This window comes from Camelus bactrianus, chromosome 9, assembly GCF_048773025.1.
Source record: "Camelus bactrianus isolate YW-2024 breed Bactrian camel chromosome 9, ASM4877302v1, whole genome shotgun sequence".
Classification (NCBI taxonomy): domain Eukaryota; kingdom Metazoa; phylum Chordata; class Mammalia; order Artiodactyla; family Camelidae; genus Camelus; species Camelus bactrianus.
In genome coordinates this window covers 42,565,776-42,592,197 of record NC_133547.1, presented here as the reverse complement: position 1 = coordinate 42,592,197, position 26,422 = coordinate 42,565,776, and the positions used below count along the sequence as shown (strand labels likewise).

The window sequence follows — 26,422 nt, the reverse complement described above, 5'->3', positions numbered from 1 at the left end:
TCTGGATTTTGTAGTCTTGCTATCTCACGGATAATACCACGTTTCTTTCTGAAGCGGAGTTTTTGCAGCTGCTCGTTCTTGGAAAGCTGGTGTCGATTCACTTAAGCCAAACACCAGGAACACCCTTCTGATTAAACAACTTGGGTTTTAGTACTTTGCAGCTGGAAAGACACATTATGGTCTGAGTAAAAGGGTGTCAGAAAGAGTCTCCTATCAGATTTGGGCTTTGCTTGGATGATATGAAGGAGGATGGGAGGAAGCAGGGTTTGTTCCATACTCAATACTGTGAGTCAGCATGGGCAGGTCTGTGACTGAAGTAAAAAAGTAAAAAATATTCCCTTAAAAAAAAGAGGAGGTTTGGGGTTTTGTAGGTTGCACAGTGACATTGGTTTGTCTGTGCCTGGACAAAATTAGGAGGTAGCCTTATTTTGCTTGATTATTAAGGTCTCAGAGTAATCTTGTCTGAGTTTAATATTCTTTACCTGAGATTGTTTATTTCTAACATGAGAACAAATCAGTTTGGCTGGTAGCGTCAGCTCAATTCAGGCATCAATTCATGTACCTAATTATTTATGAGCATTTATGGGGTCCCTGTGGGTAAAGCATGGTGTTAATTCTACTGGGAGATTCAGACTGAGGGGACACATTCCTTTCTGAACGGAGCTTAAACGTGACTCTTCCCAGGACAGTGGGTTATCAGTAGGTGAGAACATCAAACTCCGAATGGCTCCACGTGGTGAGAGGGAGATGATGAGAAGGAACAATGACTCTCAGCTCATTGTCCTCGGCACAGTAAAATCCATGGGGCTTCTTTTCGGTTTCCTCTCTCTACTTTGCTGGAAACTCTCTCCAGGTGGGAAACCGGAGCGATTGTGGGGCCCACTTGTTTGTCTTTCGTTTCTCAGGGATCACTCACTAACCTTTATTGCCTGAAGCTCAGTCTCTTGAAAATATTTGTTTCCTGTATCCCATCCAGTTTGTTGTTATCATTTTCTTTGTTTGTTTCTCTCAGGAGAGTAAATCCAGCTTCCGTTACTCTGTATTCACGTGGCACCCTTTTAACAAATCCAAGCTGGAAAATGTCTCTCAAGATTCTGAAGTGACTTTTACACAATAAAGAGCACAGCCATGACCAGGGTGAAACTGTGAACCTAGGAAACCTCTTAAAGCTTGCATTTTAAAAGCACCCTACCAGATCCAAGGACAGAAGTGTCTGCGTCTGTATTAGAGGATGCAGAAGTCCCATAGGCCCCTGCCCAAGGACTGAGGGGATGTTCCTTTGAGGTCTGTGCTAAAAACCAGTTCTCCGTGAGTGGACATGCCCCTTGAGAAGCATGTCAGCCTTGGTTACTTTAATTCCCCAAAAGGTCCCTCAGCGAAGGATGAACATGACTACAAATTGGCCAAAGGGAACGTGTTGACTTTCACGAGGTGTCTCTAAGGAAACACTGGTCCAAGGCTGACTTACGTTCCCGAGGGAGCCAGGAAGAGACACCAGATGTTTAAAGTCCCTGGGCTGCAACCAGTCACTCAAGGAGGGGCAAAGGTTCCCAGACTCTCTCTCGGGAACCTCACTGTGTTGTTCCAATAGAGACCCCGGAAAGCACTCCACCCACAAGATCTTCTCCTCTCGTGGGTACAAAACGTTCCTGTGCCTGACTTGCTACGCACCGGACACGGTGCTAGATACTACTGCTTGTGAGTTGGGGGTATTGCCTGTCCGTTATAAAAGACAAAAATAAAACTGAGGAAAGCCAGTTAAGCTATCAGAAACATCTGTCTTCCCTGGGCTGGGAGAGGCCGTCACCTGGCCACACGGGGCTCCCTGAGTTCAAGATCTCTGCTGGTGTTTCTGCAGTAAAGGGGTAAGCTGGCCAACTCTCTTTCCAACAGAAAATGGGAAGTGGAACTAGTCTCAAATAAAGTGTTCCTGTTTCATGGATTAGGGCCTTAATCCTCATTCACCTGGAGGGTTGTCGATGCACACAGTCTGGCACTTGAAAGAAATGCAGCATGTTTTTCCCCAGAGCAACTTAGAAGGGGAGCAGGAAGTTTTGCCCTCTGGGGAAAATGTGTCCCAGAAATGCCTTCCAAGAGTTTACCCCTACTACTAAATATATTAAAATGGTCTCTTATTAACCATAAATGGCAGTAAAGAGTTCAAACACAGTTCCCCAATAGTAGAATTTGTGTGCTCGAGATCCCAGATTCAGGGAAATGATAGGTTTCAGCACATTCGGGGTGCAGTGGATAAGCCTCACTTTGGGAAAACTACCTTTCTTCGTGATCATGGTGTCCACCCGCCCTCGCACCACGCTAATGCAAGATACTAAAATTGAAGAAGTTGTGTGAGGGAGAACAGAGCATAACGAGGACTGTGTAATATCTGCTCAATTGATGTGTAAACCTAAACCTGTGCAGAACGTGATGTCATGGGAGAAACCTAAATGTCCATTGACAGATGCCTGGATAAAGAAATCGTGGTGTACGTATATAATGGCATACAATTCAGCCATAAGAAAGAATAAAATAATGTCGTTTGGAGCAACGTGGATGGAGCAGGAGACTGTCATTCGAAGTGGAGTAAGCCAGAGAGAGAAAGAAAAGTAGCATATGCTATCACTTACATGTGGAATCTAAAAAAAAAGAAAGACACAAAAGGACTTATTTATAAATCAGAAATAGTCTCACAGACATAGAAAACCAGCTATTGGTCAGCAGAGGGGGAAAGGGGATGGGAAAGGATTAATTGGGATTTGGGGATGTGCAGATGCTCATTACTATATATAAAATAGATAAGCAACAAGTTTAGTCTGCATAGCACAGGGAACTATATTCGATATCTTGTGGTAACCTATAAGGAAAAAGAATATATGTATGTATAGGTATAACTGAAAAATTATGCTGTATACCAGAAATTGACACAGCATTGTAAACTGACTAGACATCAACTTAAAAGTCAAAACACTTAAAGAGCAAGGTTGTTAATTTTTTTTTAGAAAGGTAAGGATGCAACCCCCTCAAATCAAAGTGTTGGTGGCACCCTGTAACGGCGAGTTATTACTGACTGTGGAGGTGCACCAACCTGGAGTCTGAGCAGCTGGGGATTTCCACGCCCTTCCTTCAGCCTCCATCAGCATGGCAGGTCCTGTAGAATCCACATATCCCACCATGAAGGTCAAGGTGGCCTCGGTGCTCCAGAAGGTCCAGAGGGACCCGTGGCATCTGGTGAGACCCCAGAATCCATCGCGCCAGGCCCAACTCCGTCAAGATCCAGGACAACGGAGCTGCCACAGTCGCCCCACCTGCGCCCACAGAGAAGAGCAAGTGAGGACAAGAACTAAGAGCCACAGGGGGAGGTCGCTGCCTGAAGCATAAAAGCAGCTCAGGAGGGAGGCTTGGTGAATTGGGAGACTCAGAAGCAGGAGAATGAGTGGAAGTAAGACCAGAACGTTCCCTGCTGGGCTTCAAGCACAGGTCTTCCAATTAGGAGTCCTAGGCTCATAGGCTCCTGTTGTGCTCAGAGCCTGCGGAGGGAACCTGCTCCAGCGTCCCTGCCTCCTCGGCTGGAAGTTCATTCAGGGGCACACTGGGGCCCTGACACGAGCGAGCGGCACTGGACGCCCCATGGCGGGGCCCGGGGCCCACGGCCCTGGCCGCCTGCTCCCCGCCGCCCCGGAGCCCCCGCAGGTGCCGACCCCGCCTCTCGGGCTGAAGTCCCCCATGTGCCACCTCCCCTGCGCTCCGCCGGCGCGCTGCACCCTCCGCAGAAAGGGAGGCTGTGAAAGGCTTTCCAAACGGGCCGCTCTTGGAAGCTTTCCAACCGGCAGCTGAATCCCTTAAACGTCCCGAGGGTGGAAACGTCCAGAGGCCCGTCGGGCGCCGCACGGAACTCCCCACCCGGGACCGAGCGAGGCCTTGAGTCTTGGGGATGCGGGAGGCCGTGAAGGGGGGACCCAGAAACCTGAAGAGGAGAAAGAAGCCAGGGAGGAAAGAGCCCAGAAGAAACGCGGTCACCTGCTTTTCCCCGACGTCCCCCCCGCGGGGCGGGCGCGGCCAGGCTGCTGGTGGGGCGCCGCGTAGGGGCCTCTGGGGTTCGAACACGACTCCCAACAGAGAGAGGAATCTGTCCCCAGGGGAAGCCGGAAGGGCTTGCACCCTTTGCACGTCGGGTGCCAGGGCAGGGCAATCCCAGGAAGCCCCGAGGGCTGTTCTGATGGTCGTCTGAGCTCCCAGGGCGGCGGGAGGAGGATACAAGAGGAAAGGAACACTTTTTGTTTATTGTGTTTCTCCTGGCGAGAATTTTTACGTCAGGGCAGAAAACTCTAGCAATCCCGGCAGAGCAGCTGGATTTGGGGCAGGTCTAAACGCCGTGCCTGTGGCTCATCCCCGAGAGGACTTCGTGTCCCTCACGACGTACAAACCCGCAGAGACGCGCCGAGGGAAGGCGAGCGAGGCGCCCCCTGGCGTCGCGGAGGAAGCGGGCTCGGGGCGGCGTGAACGAGCGCCCGGCAGGAGGCGGGTCCTGGGCCCGCGGGGCTGCGCGCCGCCTGGCTCCGCGGGGGGCGTCGGGCCGTCCTGCGGTTCCAGGGCGTCTTGGTGAGCACTCTGGACTCTGAATCCAGACATCCGAGGTCGAGTCTTGGTGGGACCTTCCCTTTAGGCCGCGCTCAACCGACTCTTATCCCGCAGCCCCAACTCCGCGGCTGCCTGAAAGCGAACTCGCGCCTCAGATACGCGCTGAGTGGACGTGCTCTCCGGCTCCCGTCTCCGGCTTTCTGCTGCTCTCGGACCTACGGTCTGGGTCCCAGGAAGGAAGCTGCGCGGCCTACGAGCTCCCCGAGCCACAGTCCCTCTGGCTCCCGCCGCCGCCTCAAAGCCGCATCCCCCGCGTTTTGCCGGCTCCTCCTCAGGAGTCGGAGTCCCGGAATCGGGCTTCTCTGGGCTGCGGGGTTCAGGCAGCGAGCAGGTGGGGGCACCCAGCCCGGGGCGTCCCCGCTGGACCAGGGCGACTGTGCCCGTCGCCGGACATCGGCGGCCCCGGCCCGGCCGCCGAGGGCGCAGAGGCAGCGCCAGTGCCACCCCCTAGTCGGGTCACCCTGGGTCTCCGGGCGGGGGTGGGGGGAGAGAGTAAAGGGCAGACGCAGCGCCCCCCTGAAACGTCCACCGCAAGGGGCTTCACATCGCACGTCTTGCAACCGCGCGATCGTCTGTCCCTGTGAGTAAATAGTCCGTGTGAGGGGTTTGTGATGTCGCTGACCAGCCAGGAGGAAGGCTGTGTCTCAGTTTTCGGCTTGATGGTTGCAGGCCTGAATTGGAAGTCCTGGGTTTTATTCAGATGCCCTATTTTATTCCGAATTTTAATTGATTCTATCCCAGCTTCTTCCGATTTTATTCAGAATTTCTTAGTCCTACGTCCTCATTGGATACAAAGCTGCTGTTAGGCTAAAATTTGATAATCCGCTCCTGAAACCTTGTCGTTTCATCCAAAGCCCAGCCAGAAAGGGAACAGACCATGGGGTCCAGCGTTTCTCTGATCCTTCTCTCCCCAGGCATTTGAGACACTCGCAGGTCTTACACTCAAGCCTAGACCACACTAGAACATACCTTGTTTGGTTAGAGTTAAGTTGGAAACCACGCTTCTTTTTTTTTTTTTTTTTTTTACCATTATTAAATTAAATTTTTTAAACGTCACCTCTAGGTATTGAAAACACAATGTAAGTAAAAAGGGAACCAGTGTATCCTTTTGTTGAAGCACCCTATGGATAAGAACTATCCCAAGAAACAAAAACAATAATTTATGTGTACTCCACGACAGTAACAAAACCAAAAACGGCTTTGCTCAATTGTGTGGTTAGTGGTATTTTTGCTGTTATCTTTGTTCTTTTGTCCATATAATAGGGGAAAAACCAAGGAGACTTTCTGAGACACTGTTTCTACTACTCCAAGAGTCCTTGAAAACAAAAATGCTTATTTGCAGAGAAAGCTTGAGATAAAAGAGAGACAGTCAATATAAAGCCTGTAGTTCTGAATTTGAATTGTGGTTTTTGTGGGTGTATGTGAGTACATAAATACACAAAACTCTGAATATGTGTTTCCTAGATTTGTCCACTGGAAAGGCCTAGAAATAAACCAGTTCCAATAAGTATGCCTAGGATATTCAAGTTGTTCTGTGAATACTGTTTTGCACAGAAACAAACCAGAGATTCTTAAAGAAATTACTGAATCCAGGTCGGGGTAGTGAATACTCAAGCTGAAAAAGAAACACCTTGTCCTAGTGATACCAGGAAAGGTCTCAGAGACTGCTGTGATCTTATCAAAGGGACGAAGGAGTCAGCTTAAAGTCACTCTCGCTGAAAGAGATGATGGAGTATCAGTAAGAACTATGGTGTTTTGTTTTGTTTTGTTTACTTTGCTACAGTTTCGTTCTTTTTTTTAGAACTGAAGTATACTCAGCTACAATGTATCAGTTTCTGGTGTACAGCACAGGGTCCCAGCCATATATGTATATCCATCCATGTATTTGTTTTCATATTCTTTTTCATCAAAGGTTATTATAAGATACTGAACATATTTCCCGGTGCTATATAGAAGAAATTTGTTCTTTTAATCTATTTTTATATGTAGTGGCTAACATTTGCAAATCTCAAACTCCCACATTGATCCTTTCCTACCTCCTTTCCCCCAGTAACCATAAGCCTGTTGACTATGTCTGTGGCTCTATTTCTGTTTTGTAGATGAGCTCATTAGTGTCCTCCTGTTTTTCTTTTTTTCAGGTTCCACATATGAGTGACATCATATGGCATTTTTCTTTCTCTTTCTGGTTTACTTCACTTAGAATGATAATCTCCAGGTCCGTCCATGTTCTGCAAATGGCACTATTTTATTCTTTTCTATGGCTGAGTAGTAGTCCATTGTATAAATGTACCAGGACTTCTTTATCCAGTCATTTGTCGATGGACATGTAGGTTGCTTCCGTGTCTTTGCTGTTGTATATAGTGCTGCTTTGAACGTTGGGGTCCATATAGCTTTTCAAATTAGAGTTCCCTCTGTTTATATGCCAGGAGTGGGACTGCTGGATCATATGGTAAGTCTGTTTTTAGTTTTTTGAGGAATCCCTGTACTGTTTTCCATAATGGCTGCACCAAACTACATGCCCACCAATAGTGTAGGCGGGTTCCCTTTTCTCCACACCCTCTCCAGCAATTTATCACCTGTGGAACTTTTAATGATGACCATTCTGACTGCTATGAGGTGATACCTCATGGTAGTCTTGACTTGCATTTCTGTGATAATTAGTGATACTGAGCATTTTTTCATGTGCCTGTTGGCCACTTGCATGTCTTCATTGGAGAACGTCTTGTTTTGGTCTTCTGCCCGTGCTTGGATTGGGTTGTTTGTGTCTTTGCTTGTTAAGTTGTATGAGCTATTTAAATATTATGGAAATTAAACCTTTGTCAATCACATCATTTGCAAGTATTTTCTCCCATTCCATAGGTTGTCGTTTTACTTTGCTGATGGCTTCCTTTGCTGTGCAAAAGCTTGTAAGTTTAATTAGGTCCCATTTGTTAATTTTTGCTTTTATTTGTGTTGCCTGGGTAGACTGCCATAGGAGAACATTGGTAAGATTTATGTCAGAGAATGTTTTTGCCTATGTTTTCTTCCAGGAGGTTCATAGTGTCTTGTCTTCTATTTATGTCTTTAAGCCTTTTGGAGTTTATTTTTGTGTATGGTGTGAGGGAGTGCTCTAACTTCATTGATTTACATGAGCTGTGCACTTTTCCCAACACCGCTTGCTGAAGAGACTGTCTTTTCTCCGTTGTATATTTTGCGTCCTTCGTTGAAGATGAAGTGGCTGTAGGTCTGTGGGTTTATTTCTGGTCTCTCTATTCTGTTCCTTTGATCCGTATGTCTGTTTTTATGCCACTACCATGCTGTTTTGATTGCTGTAGCTCTGTAGTAGTATCTGAAGTTTGGGAGGGTTGTTCCTTCCACTTCGTTCTTCTTCCTTAGTATTGCAATTCTGGGTCTTTTGTGATTCCATATACATTTTAGGATTATTTGTTTTACCTCTTCTTTACCAATTTGAATTTTTAAGTTGCTTTTTCTTGCCTGATTTCTGTGGCTAGGACTCCCGTAACTGTGTTGAATAGAAGTGGTGAGAGTGGGTATCCTTGTCTTGTTCCAGATTTTAGTGGAAAGGCTTTCTGAGTTTCATCATTAGGTTTTACGCTGGCTGTGGCTTTGCCATAAATAGCTTTTATTATGTTGAAATATGTTCCCTCTGTAGCTACTTTGCTGAGAGGGTATTTTTTTTCTCATAAATGGGTGTTGAATTTTATCAAATGCTTTTTTCTGCATCTATTGAGATTATCATGTGATTTTTGTCCTTTCTTTTGTTGATGCCGTGTATCACATTGATTGATATGCATATGTTGAACCATTCTTATGTCCTTGGGATGAATCCTACTTGATCATGGTGTATGGTGTTTTTATGTGTTGTTGGATTCTGTTTGCTAATATTTTGTTGAAGATTTATACATCTATGTTCATCAGTGATATTGGCCTCTGATTTTAGTTTTTGGTAGTGTCTTTATCTGATTTTGGTATCAGCGTGATGGTGCCTTCATAGAATGGGTTTGGGAGTGTTCCCTCCTGTTCAGTCTTTTAGTAGAGTTTGAGATGATCGGTATGAGTAATTCTTTGTATGTTAGGTTACATTCCCCAGTGAAGCCATCTGCTTCTGGACTTTTGTTTTTGTTTGTAGGGAGGTTGCTTTTTATTGCTAATTCTGTCTCCTTTCCAGTGAACAGTCTGTTCAAGTGGTCTGTTTCTTCTTGATTCACTCTTGGTGAACCGTATGTTTCCAGAAAACGTGTCCATTTCCTCGTGGCTATCCAGTTTGCATCCATATAGTTGTTGATAGTATTCTCTCTCTCTCTTTTTTTTAATTTTTTTTTTTGTTTGTTTGTATCTCTGTAGTATTGGTTGTAATTTCTCCACTTTCCTTTCTCTTATTTTGTTTACTTGTGTTCTCTTTTCTTCTTGGTGAACCTGGCCAGAAGTTTCTCAATTTTGTTTACCCTTTCAAAACGTCAGCTCTTGGTTTGCTTGATTCTTTTCCTGTTTTTTCTCTGTCTTTTATTTGTTTCCTCCCTGGTCTTTATTGTTTCCTTCTCTCTGCTGACTTTAGGTTGTGATCTTCTTTCCCTAATACTTTGAGGTGATAGGTTAGCTTCTTTACTTGAGATTGTTCTTGTTTTTGGAGGATGGCCTGTATCTCAATGAACTTCCCTCTTAAGACTGCTTAGTTCTGTCGTGCCCCTCAGAGGAGAATGGGCCTGGGCAGAGCTGAGCACCCTGTGTGGAAAAGCAGATATTTGTCCAGAGGGGGTAGTTGAACAAGGGACTTGATTTGATCCCGGTGAGTCCTTTCAGTTGTCAACAGGTATTTGGAATGTCCTTTCTAGGACGTTTGCTTAATGGGTGGGCCTCTTCCTTGCATGAAAATCTCCTTGGAATTTTCATCTGAAACACACTTCCTTGGGCCTTATCCCAGGGGTTTTCAACCAGCCCCACAGTGACTGTGACGTGTGTGTTCTTTAGCTGTGCAGCCAGCCCCCAGGGATTGGAGACTGTCTGCTGCGTGATATCACGTTCACTTATCCAACAGTCTAGCGGTTATCGCTGCCTTCTCTGTTTTACATTATATATTCTTTTGTATTATAAACAAGATCAATATGATTGAAAAGGGTAATGAAATCAGTGTGAAGAGCAAACACGGTACACGGTGGGGTTGGTATCTGCATCTTGGGCTGCTTTTCCTAGGGCTGTGCTTTCATTGCTTTGGCACAGACCTGGGATAGGATCTGATTGGAAATGTGACAGAGACTGGAAGACACTGGTCAAATGTAGTGACTCCTGCTAACTGCTATTTTTCTTGCTTGACGAGTATTTACTGACTGTTCTATCTGGCAGGCTCTTGAGGAGACACTGGGGAGAAGGGGCGAACAAGGCAGACAGAGTACCTGCTCTCAGGAAGGTGATCGTGTGGCACAGGAGCCAGATGTTTTACAGAGAATCGCATGGATATGTATTTCAGTAGTGTCTGTGACATATTTAATACTTATGTGTTCCTTGGTCCCATTGTGTCAGCCAGATTTGAGAACTGACTGAGTATAAATACTGGACTATTGAACAGTGGTAAAAGTTTTCCTCAGGAGAGGTCCTTCAGGTATTTTTGTTTTGACACTGGAAATCCATTTGTTTGATCCAATGTGCCCTGAAATGCAGCTGTGGGTTCCCAGACTGTTTGGGCAGAAACGCTTGTGGCCAAGGGTTTTGTGTTGGCTCTGCTGCCACCACATGGTGTGGAAACTTAGGAAAGTCTCCTTATCTCTCCAGGCCTCAGTTTCCTTATCAGTAAGAGAAGGTTATTCAAATTCTCCAAATTCCCTTCCTGCTGAGGCTTTGTTTTTTTTTTTTTTTTCTTTTTGTTTTTGTTTTTGTCTGAATGCATGATGGACTGAGACACATGTTAAATGCCCCCTGGGAACTGCAGCCAAGACCTGCCCTTGGTCCCTTGTCTGTGTATCTCCTGTGTGTCCGCGTGTCTCCTAGGAGCCTGAGCCGAGCCCACATGCTGAAGACATAGAACTGAGGGGAGGAGCTGGAAGAAAGAAAATCACTAGGCTTGGAGGATGTGAATAACACAAAGAAGGAAAAGGTAAAGGTGGAGGAAGGTGGTTGCCAGAGGACCTGAGAATATGGACAAGTTGAGTTCAGGCAAGTGAAGGGAAACTGAAGAATGCACACAGCACCATCTAGTTCTTCAAGTAGCAGCCTGAGCTAATCACGGAAGACCAGGAGGGTAACTTACTCCACAGTGAACTTGGGCACCTGCCAAGGAGATCCACAGGCTGAATCAGGGCTGGTTTATACTGCTGGGAAGCACCAGTTCCAAGAGGAAGGAATGTACATGATGCTCTGCTCCAGACCCCAGCCTTGACCTTGAAGCTGGCCTCACAGTGGATGCCATCCAAGTAAGTGTGAGCTTAGAGGCATAAATGCTGTTTGGAAAAACATTAGAGGTGTCCATCTTTACCTTAAACAGTTCTGCCCTATGGCCAGAAGGGGCCAGGGTAGGGAGACCTTCATCTGAAGCAGAGATAGTCATGGTATTCTGCATTTACAGCTTGGAAGGCTTTATAGAAAACAACCTCGCAAATATACATTGAGTGCTTACTTTCCCTTATGCAGTGCCAAGAATGTGGATTTCAAATATCAGGAAGATTTTCGAGATGAAATCAAAGCACTGAGAGGAAAATCCAAGTGGATAATTTCAACAAAACGTGGTTGTTCTCTCCGTTGGGGTGTTGCGGCAGCCCAGAGGATCGGGGGGTACACCAAGGACATCTCCTCCTAATGACAGAGTGAAGCATTGGGAGGAATCCCTGAGGATAGGCAAGACTTCATCAGAGTCACCACAGGTGAGTGTCATAGGGCAAGAGAAGTACAGGACATGTTCCTCTCTAAGAAAGGGGATTTGCTACATCCTGGGAGAAGGCAGAGCATCCCTGAAAGGACAGTTGCACAGGAATGTAGTTGAGATGATGGGAGACTTGCAACCATTTTTATTCAATCAGTGAACGAATGTAGCTGAGAACATCCTCACTGGGTTTCCTTTGTGCATTGGCCAGAAATCAGTCACTTTATACATATGGATTTACTTTTGGACTCTTTATTCTGTTCTGTATCTACTGACCTGTCATTACAGTTATATCACACTGATTTGATACTACACCTTTATAATAGTTCTTGAAATCAGGTAGAGCTAGCCATCCAACTTTGCTCCTCATTTTACAGAAAATGTTTTGACTACGCTAGGTCTTTTTATTTCCGTATTCGTTGATTTTAGAATCAGCCAATCAGTTTCTATCAAAGCTACCGACTGCAAGTTTTAGTTGCATTGCATTGAATCAAGCTGGGGAATATTGACATCTCAAAAACAGTGAGCCTTCTGAGCCAAGAACAAAGAATTTGCTTCCATTCCTTTTATACTTCAAATACTTGTTTCCTAATGCTCTGCCCTTTTGATTAGACCCAAAAGTCAGTAGAAGCATAGATTTATTCTTATTAATTGGGATCAACGAACTTGATAGTTAAGTACATTACATATCACTGTATACAGCGGGCTGACATTCCCTTTCCTTCTTTTACCTGTTTCCTGTTAGGTGTCTGACACGTGGTCGAATTTCACTCACTACTTCCATTGACATTCTGGAATGGCATTGTTGCTATCGGTATGAAGAGTTGCTTTACGTTGTTGTTTATCAAAGTCATCTTAGGCTGTGTTTAAATCTGCATATTGGCGAGCATTATTAATAGTTAATATCTTGGTATTCGAGTCTTCAGTAAGGTGAAAGACTAACATTTGAAAATGAGAAATAACTTCTTTATTATTTTCACCTTAAAAAAAATACTATTTCCATTTCAGGTGTGTGTGCTCATGTGCAGATTCCTGACCTCCTCCAAAAAGTTGTTGTCGGTCCAAGACGATACAGATTAATTGAGTACAGAATGACCGCAGAACATGGGCTAAATGTCTCGTGTCCATGAGGTCCAAAATTTGGCTAAACATGTTTTTCCTAGATGTGATGTTTTTCGGAGCCAACTCATTTGCAGCTACAAAAGCTTCACGCCATTTTCCTCCACCGCCTTGTGGCCATTGTCATAAAATCTTCTCTGCCTTCCCTTAGGTCACCTACCGTGGGATCTGTTTTATTCCATGGCCTTAGAGGAAGAGCCATTTTCCAGCTTCTTTAATGGAAGTGCATTAAGAGCCTCCTGTTTCCGTAAGACTAAATGGAAGTGAGGAAGGTATTTTAGTTACTAGGTCGGTAGGGCCATTATTGGGGTCCTCTAGGAACATACTGCCTTCACAAATCATTACATGCTGTTAAATGCAATAATTTTTCTCCCACTATACGACACTAAACCTCACCCATGCTCTAATTTCCCTAAAAGTGAACTTTGTGAGTGGGATCTTAAAAATGTTGAGATTCATTGCCCAACCACACGGTTCAGTCTTTTCAAGTACATCCCTCTGCCTTTTCTCTTGAATTTGCTGCAGTTTAAACAGGAGCAGAAATGGAACACCAGGAGGGAGCCCATGACAAGTATCTGTGATGTGAACGGTGATAGTTGGCACCCTGCACACCTTCTGGAGCAGATCCTCTGGCTGCTTTCTGCCCTGACTCTTCAGCTCGTAAGTACCAGGGGCTGTCATTAATCTTCGTGTCTTGCTTTCACTAGGACGAGCCTATTCATGTCTGCTGTTGTTCTCACCTACCGACGCCGAACCAGGGCTGAGAACTGTCGTTTTAAAACTCATTTCAGTGAACATTTATACACCCTCCTTCTGTATCTCTCAGTGCAATTAGCGCAGTGATTTACCGACAAGGGCTCACTCAGTGCTTTCATGGAGCTCAACCCTTTTAGAATCCAGGTTTTTCACATGAGGAGAAATCTTACATTTTATGGAACATGACAAGATAAGCAGAGGATGGGATTACGGAGTGTTGTTCTGTTTTTAAGGAAACAATAGTCATTGGGTTTATCAACCACTGTAATATCAAAAGTCGGGAGTTTAGTCCGAGACCACCCGACAGTCTCACTGTAAACTTGGAATCTCCTTTTTTTACTTTAGTTATTTGATCTAAATTTTTTTAGTTTTTTTTTTTAACATTTTTTAAATTGAATTATAGTCATTTTACAGTGTTGTGTCAAACTGATCTAAGACTGAGGATAAAATACCAAGTTTTTTGAACCTAGGAATATGACTGCTATTTAAGTTATTTTTGATATGGAGAGAGAATCTTGAAGTCTGGGAAATAATTAACTTCTCAGAGAGAAAACCGCTAACCGCTAATCGTTACAGCAAGGACGAATCTATAAGCCACATTAAACTTACCTCCTGACTTCTCCAGCTGGCCAGGGCACAGCAGTAGCTACCGGTGCTAGCAGTGTTCTCTGGAGACCTTGGCGGTGTTGACTACGTTGAGCCAAGATGGAGCCCATGTGTTATTTGTATCGTGAGTTGCTGAAATCTGAAATCTGGCTGATAAGCAGGGTTGTTGAGCCAGGACAGGTCATATAGCTGTTGGCAAAAAACATAAGAGGGGCCAGCACCACCCCTGAGGTCATGCCTAGCCAGCGCTGGCCACTTCCTCCATTGAACCAACTACCACTACACTCTCGTGATTTCATTGTTACTAGACGGAGAGCTCTGTGAGATTTGGGGTAATATTTTACTCACCTCTGTGTTCGTGACTCCTGGCACCAAGTCAACCACTGAGGATGTTCTCAGCTACATTCGTTCACTGATTGAATAAAAATGGTTGCAAGTCTCCCATCATCTCAACTACATTCCTGTGCAACTGTCCTTTCAGGGATGCTCTGCCTTCTCCCAGGATGTAGCAAATCCCCTTTCTTAGAGAGGAACATGTCCTGTACTTCTCTTGCCCTATGACACTCACCTGTGGTGACTCTGATGAAGTCTTGCCTATCCTCAGGGATTCCTCCCAATGCTTCACTCTGTCATTAGGAGGAGATGTCCTTGGTGTACCCCCCGATCCTCTGGGCTGCCGCAACACCCCAACGGAGAGAACAACCACGTTTTGTTGAAATTATCCACTTGGATTTTCCTCTCAGTGCTTTGATTTCATCTCGAAAATCTTCCTGATATTTGAAATCCACATTCTTGGCACTGCATAAGGGAAAGTAAGCACTCAATGTATATTTGCGAGGTTGTTTTCTATAAAGCCTTCCAAGCTGTAAATGCAGAATACCATGACTATCTCTGCTTCAGATGAAGGTCTCCCTACCCTGGCCCCTTCTGGCCATAGGGCAGAACTGTTTAAGGTAAAGATGGACACCTCTAATGTTTTTCCAAACAGCATTTATGCCTCTAAGCTCACACTTACTTGGATGGCATCCACTGTGAGGCCAGCTTCAAGGTCAAGGCTGGGGTCTGGAGCAGAGCATCATGTACATTCCTTCCTCTTGGAACTGGTGCTTCCCAGCAGTATAAACCAGCCCTGATTCAGCCTGTGGATCTCCTTGGCAGGTGCCCAAGTTCACTGTGGAGTAAGTTACCCTCCTGGTCTTCCGTGATTAGCTCAGGCTGCTACTTGAAGAACTAGATGGTGCTGTGTGCATTCTTCAGTTTCCCTTCACTTGCCTGAACTCAACTTGTCCATATTCTCAGGTCCTCTGGCAACCACCTTCCTCCACCTTTACCTTTTCCTTCTTTGTGTTATTCACATCCTCCAAGCCTAGTGATTTTCTTTCTTCCAGCTCCTCCCCTCAGTTCTATGTCTTCAGCATGTGGGCTCGGCTCAGGCTCCTAGGAGACACGCGGACACACAGGAGATACACAGACAAGGGACCAAGGGCAGGTCTTGGCTGCAGTTCCCAGGGGGCATTTAACATGTGTCTCAGTCCATCATGCATTCAGACAAAAACAAAAACAAAAAGAAAAAAAAAAAAAAAACAAAGCCTCAGCAGGAAGGGAATTTGGAGAATTTGAATAACCTTCTCTTACTGATAAGGAAACTGAGGCCTGGAGAGATAAGGAGACTTTCCTAAGTTTCCACACCATGTGGTGGCAGCAGAGCCAACACAAAACCCTTGGCCACAAGCGTTTCTGCCCAGTCTGGGAACCCACAGCTGCATTTCAGGGCACATTGGATCAAACAAATGGATTTCCAGTGTCAAAACAAAAATACCTGAAGGACCTCTCCTGAGGAAAACTTTTACCACTGTTCAATAGTCCAGTATTTATACTCAGTCAGTTCTCAAATCTGGCTGACACAATGGGACCAAGGAACACATAAGTATTAAATATGTCACAGACACTACTGAAATACATATCCATGCGATTCTCTGTAAAACATCTGGCTCCTGTGCCACACGATCACCTTCCTGAGAGCAGGTACTCTGTCTGCCTTGTTCGCCCCTTCTCCCCAGTGTCTCCTCAAGAGCCTGCCAGATAGAACAGTCAGTAAATACTCGTCAAGCAAGAAAAATAGCAGTTAGCAGGAGTCACTACATTTGACCAGTGTCTTCCAGTCTCTGTCACATTTCCAATCAGATCCTATCCCAGGTCTGTGCCAAAGCAATGAAAGCACAGCCCTAGGAAAAGCAGCCCAAGATGCAGATACCAACCCCACCGTGTACCGTGTTTGCTCTTCACACTGATTTCATTACCCTTTTCAATCATATTGATCTTGTTTATAATACAAAAGAATATATAATGTAAAACAGAGAAGGCAGCGATAACCGCTAGACTGTTGGATAAGTGAACGTGATATCACGCAGCAGACAGTCTCCAATCCCTGGGGGCTGGCTGCACAGCTAAAGAACACACACGTCACAGTCACTGTGGGGCTGGTTGAAAACCCCTGGGATAAGGCCCAAGGAAGTGTGTTTCAGATGAAAATTCCAAGGAGATTTTCATGCAAGGAAGAGGCCCACCCATTAAGCAAACGTCCTAGAAAGGACATTCCAAATACCTGTTGACAACTGAAAGGACTCACCGGGATCAAATCAAGTCCCTTGTTCAACTACCCCCTCTGGACAAATATCTGCTTTTCCACACAGGGTGCTCAGCTCTGCCCAGGCCCATTCTCCTCTGAGGGGCACGACAGAACTAAGCAGTCTTAAGAGGGAAGTTCATTGAGATACAGGCCATCCTCCAAAAACAAGAACAATCTCAAGTAAAGAAGCTAACCTATCACCTCAAAGTATTAGGGAAAGAAGATCACAACCTAAAGTCAGCAGAGAGAAGGAAACAATAAAGACCAGGGAGGAAACAAATAAAAGAGAGAGAAAAAACAGGAAAAGAATCAAGCAAACCAAGAGCTGACGTTTTGAAAGGGTAAACAAAATTGAGAAACTTCTGGCCAGGTTCACCAAGAAGAAAAGAGAACACAAGTAAACAAAATAAGAGAAAGGAAAGTGGAGAAATTACAACCAATACTACAGAGATACAAACAAACAAAAAAAAAAATTAAAAAAAAGAGAGAGAGAGAATACTATCAACAACTATATGGATGCAAACTGGATAGCCACGAGGAAATGGACACGTTTTCTGGAAACATACGGTTCACCAAGAGTGAATCAAGAAGAAACAGACCACTTGAACAGACTGTTCACTGGAAAGGAGACAGAATTAGCAATAAAAAGCAACCTCCCTACAAACAAAAACAAAAGTCCAGAAGCAGATGGCTTCACTGGGGAATGTAACCTAACATACAAAGAATTACTCATACCGATCATCTCAAACTCTACTAAAAGACTGAACAGGAGGGAACACTCCCAAACCCATTCTATGAAGGCACCATCACGCTGATACCAAAATCAGATAAAGACACTACCAAAAACTAAAATCAGAGGCCAATATCACTGATGAACATAGATGTATAAATCTTCAACAAAATATTAGCAAACAGAATCCAACAACACATAAAAACACCATACACCATGATCAAGTAGGATTCATCCCAAGGACATAAGAATGGTTCAACATATGCATATCAATCAATGTGATACACGGCATCAACAAAAGAAAGGACAAAAATCACATGATAATCTCAATAGATGCAGAAAAAAGCATTTGATAAAATTCAACACCCATTTATGAGAAAAAAAATACCCTCTCAGCAAAGTAGCTACAGAGGGAACATATTTCAACATAATAAAAGCTATTTATGGCAAAGCCACAGCCAGCGTAAAACCTAATGATGAAACTCAGAAAGCCTTTCCACTAAAATCTGGAACAAGACAAGGATACCCACTCTCACCACTTCTATTCAACACAGTTACGGGAGTCCTAGCCACAGAAATCAGGCAAGAAAAAGCATCTTAAAAATTCAAATTGGTAAAGAAGAGGTAAAACAAATAATCCTAAAATGTATATGGAATCACAAAAGACCCAGAATTGCAATACTAAGGAAGAAGAATGAAGTGGAAGGAATAACCCTCCCAAACTTCAGATACTACTACAGAGCTACAGCAATCAAAACAGCATGGTAGTGGCATAAAAACAGACATACGGATCAAAGGAACAGAATAGAGAGACCAGAAATAAACCCACAGACCTACAGCCACTTCATCTTCAACGAAGGACGTAAAATATACAACGGAGAAAAGACAGTCTCTTCAGCAAGCGGTGTTGGGAAAAGTGCACAGCTCATGTAAATCAATGAAGTTAGAGCACTCCCTCACACCATACACAAAAATAAACTCCAAAAGGCTTAAAGACATAAATAGAAGACAAGACACTATGAACCTCCTGGAAGAAAACATAGGCAAAAACATTCTCTGACATAAATCTTACCAATGTTCTCCTATGGCAGTCTACCCAGGCAACACAAATAAAAGCAAAAATTAACAAATGGGACCTAATTAAACTTACAAGCTTTTGCACAGCAAAGGAAGCCATCAGCAAAGTAAAACGACAACCTATGGAATGGGAGAAAATACTTGCAAATGATGTGATTGACAAAGGTTTAATTTCCATAATATTTAAATAGCTCATACAACTTAACAAGCAAAGACACAAACAACCCAATCCAAGCACGGGCAGAAGACCAAAACAAGACGTTCTCCAATGAAGACATGCAAGTGGCCAACAGGCACATGAAAAAATGCTCAGTATCACTAATTATCACAGAAACGCAAGTCAAGACTACCATGAGGTATCACCTCATAGCAGTCAGAATGGTCATCATTAAAAGTTCCACAGGTGATAAATTGCTGGAGAGGGTGTGGAGAAAAGGGAACCCGCCTACACTATTGGTGGGCATGTAGTTTGGTGCAGCCATTATGGAAAACAGTACAGGGATTCCTCAAAAAACTAAAAACAGACTTACCATATGATCCAGCAGTCCCACTCCTGGCATATAAACAGAGGGAACTCTAATTTGAAAAGCTATATGGACCCCAACGTTCAAAGCAGCACTATATACAACAGCAAAGACACGGAAGCAACCTACATGTCCATCGACAAATGACTGGATAAAGAAGTCCTGGTACATTTATACAATGGACTACTACTCAGCCATAGAAAAGAATAAAATAGTGCCATTTGCAGAACATGGACGGACCTGGAGATTATCATTCTAAGTGAAGTAAACCAGAAAGAGAAAGAAAAATGCCATATGATGTCACTCATATGTGGAACCTGAAAAAAAGAAAAACAGGAGGACACTAATGAGCTCATCTACAAAACAGAAATAGAGCCACAGACATAGTCAACAGGCTTATGGTTACTGGGGGAAAGGAGGTAGGAAAGGATCAATGTGGGAGTTTGAGATTTGCAAATGTTAGCCACTACATATAAAAATAGATTAAAAGAACAAATTTCTTCTATATAGCACCGGGAAATATGTTCAGTATCTTATAATAACCTTTGATGAAAAAGAATATGAAAACAAATACATGGATGGATATACATATATGGCTGGGACCCTGTGCTGTACACCAGAAACTGATACATTGTAGCTGAGTATACTTCAATTTTAAAAAAAAGAACGAAACTGTAGCAAAGTAAACAAAACAAAACAAAACACCATAGTTCTTACTGATACTCCATCATCTCTTTCAGCGAGAGTGACTTTAAGCTGACTCCTTCGTCCCTTTGATAAGATCACAGCAGTCTTTGAGACCTTTCCTGGTATCACTAGGACAAGGTGTTTCTTTTTCAGCTTGAGTATTCACTACCCCGACCTGGATTCAGTAATTTCTTTAAGAATCTCTGGTTTGTTCCTGTGCAAAACAGTATTCACAGTACAACTTGAATATCCTAGGCATACTTATTGGAACTGGTTTATTTCTAGGCCTTTCCAGTGGACAAATCTAGGAAACACATATTCAGAGTTTTGTGTATTTATGTACTCACATACACCCACAAAAACCACAATTCAAATTCAGAACTACAGGCTTTATATTGACTGTCTCTCTTTTATCTCAAGCTTTCTCTGCAAATAAGCATTTTTGTTTTCAAGGACTCTTGGAGTAGTAGAAACAGTGTCTCAGAAAGTCTCCTTGGTTTTTCCCCTATTATATGGACAAAAGAACAAAGATAACAGCAAAAATACCACTAACCACACAATTGAGCAAAGCCGTTTTTGGTTTTGTTACTGTCGTGGAGTACACATAAATTATTGTTTTTGTTTCTTGGGATAGTTCTTATCCATAGGGTGCTTCAACAAAAGGATACACTGGTTCCCTTTTTACTTACATTGTGTTTTCAATACCTAGAGGTGACATTTAAAAAATTTAATTTAATAATGGTAAAAAAAAAAAAAAAAAGAAGTGTGGTTTCCAACTTAACTCTAACCAAACAAGGTATGTTCTAGTGTGGTCTAGGCTTGAGTGTAAGACCTGCGAGTGTCTCAAATGCCTGGGGAGAGAAGGATCAGAGAAACGCTGGACCCCATGGTCTGTTCCCTTTCTGGCTGGGCTTTGGATGAAACGACAAGGTTTCAGGAGCGGATTTTCAAATTTTAGCCTAACAGCAGCTTTGTATCCAATGAGGACGTAGGACTAAGAAATTCTGAATAAAATCGGAAGAAGCTGGGATAGAATCAATTAAAATTCGGAATAAAATAGGGCATCTGAATAAAACCCAGGACTTCCAATTCAGGCCTGCAACCATCAAGCCGAAAACTGAGACACAGCCTTCCTCCTGGCTGGTCAGCGACATCACAAACCCCTCACACGGACTATTTACTCACAGGGACAGACGATCGCGCGGTTGCAAGACGTGCGATGTGAAGCCCCTTGCGGTGGACGGTTCAGGGGGGCGCTGCGTCTGCCCTTTACTCTCCCCCCACCCCCGCCCGGAGACCCAGGGTGACCCGACTAGGGGGTGGCACTGGCGCTGCCTCTGCGCCCTCGGCGGCCGGGCCGGGGCCGCCGATGTCCGGCGACGGGCACAGTCGCCCTGGTCCAGCGGGGACGCCCCGGGCTGGGTGCCCCCACCTGCTCGCTGCCTGAACCCCGCAGCCCAGAGAAGCCCGATTCCGGGACTCCGACTCCTGAGGAGGAGCCGGCAAAACGCGGGGGATGCGGCTTTGAGGCGGCGGCGGGAGCCAGAGGGACTGTGGCTCGGGGAGCTCGTAGGCCGCGCAGCTTCCTTCCTGGGACCCAGACCGTAGGTCCGAGAGCAGCAGAAAGCCGGAGACGGGAGCCGGAGAGCACGTCCACTCAGCGCGTATCTGAGGCGCGAGTTCGCTTTCAGGCAGCCGCGGAGTTGGGGCTGCGGGATAAGAGTCGGTTGAGCGCGGCCTAAAGGGAAGGTCCCACCAAGACTCGACCTCGGATGTCTGGATTCAGAGTCCAGAGTGCTCACCAAGACGCCCTGGAACCGCAGGACGGCCCGACGCCCCCCGCGGAGCCAGGCGGCGCGCAGCCCCGCGGGCCCAGGACCCGCCTCCTGCCGGGCGCTCGCTCACGCCGCCCCGAGCCCGCTTCCTCCGCGACGCCAGGGGGCGCCTCGCTCGCCTTCCCTCGGCGCGTCTCTGCGGGTTTGTACGTCGTGAGGGACACGAAGTCCTCTCGGGGATGAGCCACAGGCACGGCGTTTAGACCTGCCCCAAATCCAGCTGCTCTGCCGGGATTGCTAGAGTTTTCTGCCCTGAGGTAAAAATTCTCGCCAGGAGAAACACAATAAACAAAAAGTGTTCCTTTCCTCTTGTATCCTCCTCCCGCCGCCCTGGGAGCTCAGACGACCATCAGAACAGCCCTCGGGGCTTCCTGGGATTGCCCTGCCCTGGCACCCGACGTGCAAAGGGTGCAAGCCCTTCCGGCTTCCCCTGGGGACAGATTCCTCTCTCTGTTGGGAGTCGTGTTCGAACCCCAGAGGCCCCTACGCGGCGCCCCACCAGCACCCTGGCCGCGCCCGCCCCGCGGGGGGACGTCGGGGAAAAGCAGGTGACCGCGTTTCTTCTGGGCTCTTTCCTCCCTGGCTTCTTTCTCCTCTTCAGGTTTCTGGGTCCCCCCTTCACGGCCTCCCGCATCCCCAAGACTCAAGGCCTCGCTCGGTCCCGGGTGGGGAGTTCCGTGCGGTGCCCGACGGGCCTCTGGACGTTTCCACCCTCGGGACGTTTAAGGGACTCAGCTGCCGGTTGGAAAGCTTCCAAGAGCGGCCCGTTTGGAAAGCCTTTCACAGCCTCCCTTTCTGCGGAGGGTGCAGCGCGCCGGCGGAGCGCAGGGGAGGTGGCACATGGGGGACTTCAGCCCGAGAGGCGGGGTCGGCACCTGCGGGGGCTCCGGGGCGGCGGGGAGCAGGCGGCCAGGGCCGTGGGCCCCGGGCCCCGCCATGGGGCGTCCAGTGCCGCTCGCTCGTGTCAGGGCCCCAGTGTGCCCCTGAATGAACTTCCAGCCGAGGAGGCAGGGACGCTGGAGCAGGTTCCCTCCGCAGGCTCTGAGCACAACAGGAGCCTATGAGCCTAGGACTCCTAATTGGAAGACCTGTGCTTGAAGCCCAGCAGGGAACGTTCTGGTCTTACTTCCACTCATTCTCCTGCTTCTGAGTCTCCCAATTCACCAAGCCTCCCTCCTGAGCTGCTTTTATGCTTCAGGCAGCGACCTCCCCCTGTGGCTCTTAGTTCTTGTCCTCACTTGCTCTTCTCTGTGGGCGCAGGTGGGGCGACTGTGGCAGCTCCGTTGTCCTGGATCTTGACGGAGTTGGGCCTGGCGCGATGGATTCTGGGGTCTCACCAGATGCCACGGGTCCCTCTGGACCTTCTGGAGCACCGAGGCCACCTTGACCTTCATGGTGGGATATGTGGATTCTACAGGACCTGCCATGCTGATGGAGGCTGAAGGAAGGGCGTGGAAATCCCCAGCTGCTCAGACTCCAGGTTGGTGCACCTCCACAGTCAGTAATAACTCGCCGTTACAGGGTGCCACCAACACTTTGATTTGAGGGGGTTGCATCCTTACCTTTCTAAAAAAAAATTAACAACCTTGCTCTTTAAGTGTTTTGACTTTTAAGTTGATGTCTAGTCAGTTTACAATGCTGTGTCAATTTCTGGTATACAGCATAATTTTTCAGTTATACCTATACATACATATATTCTTTTTCCTTATAGGTTACCACAAGATATCGAATATAGTTCCCTGTGCTATGCAGACTAAACTTGTTGCTTATCTATTTTATATATAGTAATGAGCATCTGCACATCCCCAAATCCCAATTAATCCTTTCCCATCCCCTTTCCCCCTCTGCTGACCAATAGCTGGTTTTCTATGTCTGTGAGACTATTTCTGATTTATAAATAAGTTCTTTTGTGTCTTTCTTTTTTTTTAGATTCCACATGTAAGTGATAGCATATGCTACTTTTCTTTCTCTCTCTGGCTTACTCCACTTCGAATGACAGTCTCCTGCTCCATCCACGTTGCTCCAAACGACATTATTTTATTCTTTCTTATGGCTGAATTGTATGCCATTATATACGTACACCACGATTTCTTTATCCAGGCATCTGTCAATGGACATTTAGGTTTCTCCCATGACATCACGTTCTGCACAGGTTTAGGTTTACACATCAATTGAGCAGATATTACACAGTCCTCCGTTATGCTCTGTTCTCCCTCACACAACTTCTTCAATTTTAGTATCTTGCATTAGCGTGGTGCGAGGGCGGGTAGACACCATGATCACGAAGGAAGGTAGTTTTCCCAAAGTGAGGCTTATCCATTGCACCCCGAATGTGCTGAAACCTATCATTTCCCTGAATCTGGGATCTCGAGCACACAAATTCTACTATTGGGGAACTGTGTTTGAACTCTTTACTGCCATTTATGGTTAATAAGAGACCATTTTAATATATTTAGTAGTAGGGGTAAACTCTTGGAAGGCATTTCTGGGACACATTTTTCCCAGAGGGCAAAACTTCCTGCTCCCCTTCTAAGTTGCTCTGGGGAAAAACATGCTGCATTTCTTTCAAGTGCCAGACTGTGTGCATCGACAACCCTCCAGGTGAATGAGGATTAAGGCCCTAATCCATGAAACAGGAACACTTTATTTGAGACTAGTTCCACTTCCCATTTTCTGTTGGAAAGAGAGTTGGCCAGCTTACCCCTTTACTGCAGAAACACCAGCAGAGATCTTGAACTCAGGGAGCCCCGTGTGGCCAGGTGACGGCCTCTCCCAGCCCAGGGAAGACAGATGTTTCTGATAGCTTAACTGGCTTTCCTCAGTTTTATTTTTGTCTTTTATAACGGACAGGCAATACCCCCAACTCACAAGCAGTAGTATCTAGCACCGTGTCCGGTGCGTAGCAAGTCAGGCACAGGAACGTTTTGTACCCACGAGAGGAGAAGATCTTGTGGGTGGAGTGCTTTCCGGGGTCTCTATTGGAACAACACAGTGAGGTTCCCGAGAGAGAGTCTGGGAACCTTTGCCCCTCCTTGAGTGACTGGTTGCAGCCCAGGGACTTTAAACATCTGGTGTCTCTTCCTGGCTCCCTCGGGAACGTAAGTCAGCCTTGGACCAGTGTTTCCTTAGAGACACCTCGTGAAAGTCAACACGTTCCCTTTGGCCAATTTGTAGTCATGTTCATCCTTCGCTGAGGGACCTTTTGGGGAATTAAAGTAACCAAGGCTGACATGCTTCTCAAGGGGCATGTCCACTCACGGAGAACTGGTTTTTAGCACAGACCTCAAAGGAACATCCCCTCAGTCCTTGGGCAGGGGCCTATGGGACTTCTGCATCCTCTAATACCGACGCAGACACTTCTGTCCTTGGATCTGGTAGGGTGCTTTTAAAATGCAAGCTTTAAGAGGTTTCCTAGGTTCACAGTTTCACCCTGGTCATGGCTGTGCTCTTTATTGTGTAAAAGTCACTTCAGAATCTTGAGAGACATTTTCCAGCTTGGATTTGTTAAAAGGGTGCCACGTGAATACAGAGTAACGGAAGCTGGATTTACTCTCCTGAGAGAAACAAACAAAGAAAATGATAACAACAAACTGGATGGGATACAGGAAACAAATATTTTCAAGAGACTGAGCTTCAGGCAATAAAGGTTAGTGAGTGATCCCTGAGAAACGAAAGACAAACAAGTGGGCCCCACAATCGCTCCGGTTTCCCACCTGGAGAGAGTTTCCAGCAAAGTAGAGAGAGGAAACCGAAAAGAAGCCCCATGGATTTTACTGTGCCGAGGACAATGAGCTGAGAGTCATTGTTCCTTCTCATCATCTCCCTCTCACCACGTGGAGCCATTCGGAGTTTGATGTTCTCACCTACTGATAACCCACTGTCCTGGGAAGAGTCACGTTTAAGCTCCGTTCAGAAAGGAATGTGTCCCCTCAGTCTGAATCTCCCAGTAGAATTAACACCATGCTTTACCCACAGGGACCCCATAAATGCTCATAAATAATTAGGTACATGAATTGATGCCTGAATTGAGCTGACGCTACCAGCCAAACTGATTTGTTCTCATGTTAGAAATAAACAATCTCAGGTAAAGAATATTAAACTCAGACAAGATTACTCTGAGACCTTAATAATCAAGCAAAATAAGGCTACCTCCTAATTTTGTCCAGGCACAGACAAACCAATGTCACTGTGCAATCTACAAAACCCCAAACTTCCTCTTTTTTTTAAGGGAATATTTTTTACTTTTTTACTTCAGTCACAGACCTGCCCATGCTGACTCACAGTATTGAGTATGGAACAAACCCTGCTTCCTCCCATCCTCCTTCATATCATCCAAGCAAAGCCCAAATCTGATAGGAGACTCTTTCTGACACCCTTTTACTCAGACCGTAATGTGTCTTTCCAGCTGCAAAGTACTAAAACCCAAGTTGTTTAATCAGAAGGGTGTTCCTGGTGTTTGGCTTAAGTGAATCGACACCAGCTTTCCAAGAACGAGCAGCTGCAAAAACTCCGCTTCCGAAAGAAACGTGGTATTATCCGTGAGATAGCAAGACTACAAAATCCAGAACTTGTTTTTATTCTTAAAAGAAAAGAGAGAGAAAAATTTTCTTTCTAAGAAGTCTTTTCATAACTAATGTGAACCTCAGGAGTTCAGACAGGATTTTCCCATGTCTTATTGAATAGAGAGATTGAGGATAAGGGTCAGAGAGAAGGTTACTAAGGAAGAATATGCAGTACAAACTGAGCTTTAATAGACCTGGGATCTGTCCAAACAAACAAACAACCAACCCTGTTGCACTTGAACCAGCAACCATTGCAGTAACAGGTGAATGAGCTCAAAGATCACTCAGGGAAGGAGAGAGTCACCTTGTAACTCGCATCCTTCCCATGGTTTTGTAGCCTGAAAAGGGGGATGTTCCCATGAGATGGGTCACTGGGACATAGCTGGGATTGGCTGGGCTGGTGGTTTCA

The 26,422-nt window shown here is 45.7% G+C and overlaps 1 protein-coding gene and 1 long non-coding RNA gene across 5 annotated transcripts in view; one reads left to right on the top strand and one right to left on the bottom strand.

Moving 5' to 3' along the window:
* Positions 1 to 13,580: 13,580 nt before the first annotated feature.
* On the bottom strand, positions 13,581 to 15,703 carry LOC141578631 (uncharacterized). Its single transcript, XR_012509177.1, has 3 exons — positions 14,985 to 15,703; positions 14,538 to 14,767; positions 13,581 to 14,158 (listed from the first exon to the last, which is right to left on the bottom strand). It is a non-coding gene; the product is annotated as an uncharacterized LOC141578631 (long non-coding RNA).
* Positions 15,704 to 20,352: 4,649 nt separating this feature from the next.
* LOC141578628 (NBPF family member NBPF4-like) overlaps positions 20,353 to 26,422 on the top strand; it is a 33,573-nt gene continuing 27,503 nt past the window's right edge. For 2 of the 4 annotated variants that reach the window (XM_074370183.1, XM_074370182.1), the window contains exons 1-2: positions 20,360 to 21,708; positions 22,712 to 22,931. The gene's annotated coding sequence lies outside the window, so the exon portion shown is untranslated. Of the gene's footprint in view, positions 21,709 to 22,711; positions 22,932 to 26,422 lie in introns of all 4 variants that reach the window. The other 2 variants (XM_074370181.1, XM_074370180.1) reach the window with 2 other exon arrangements.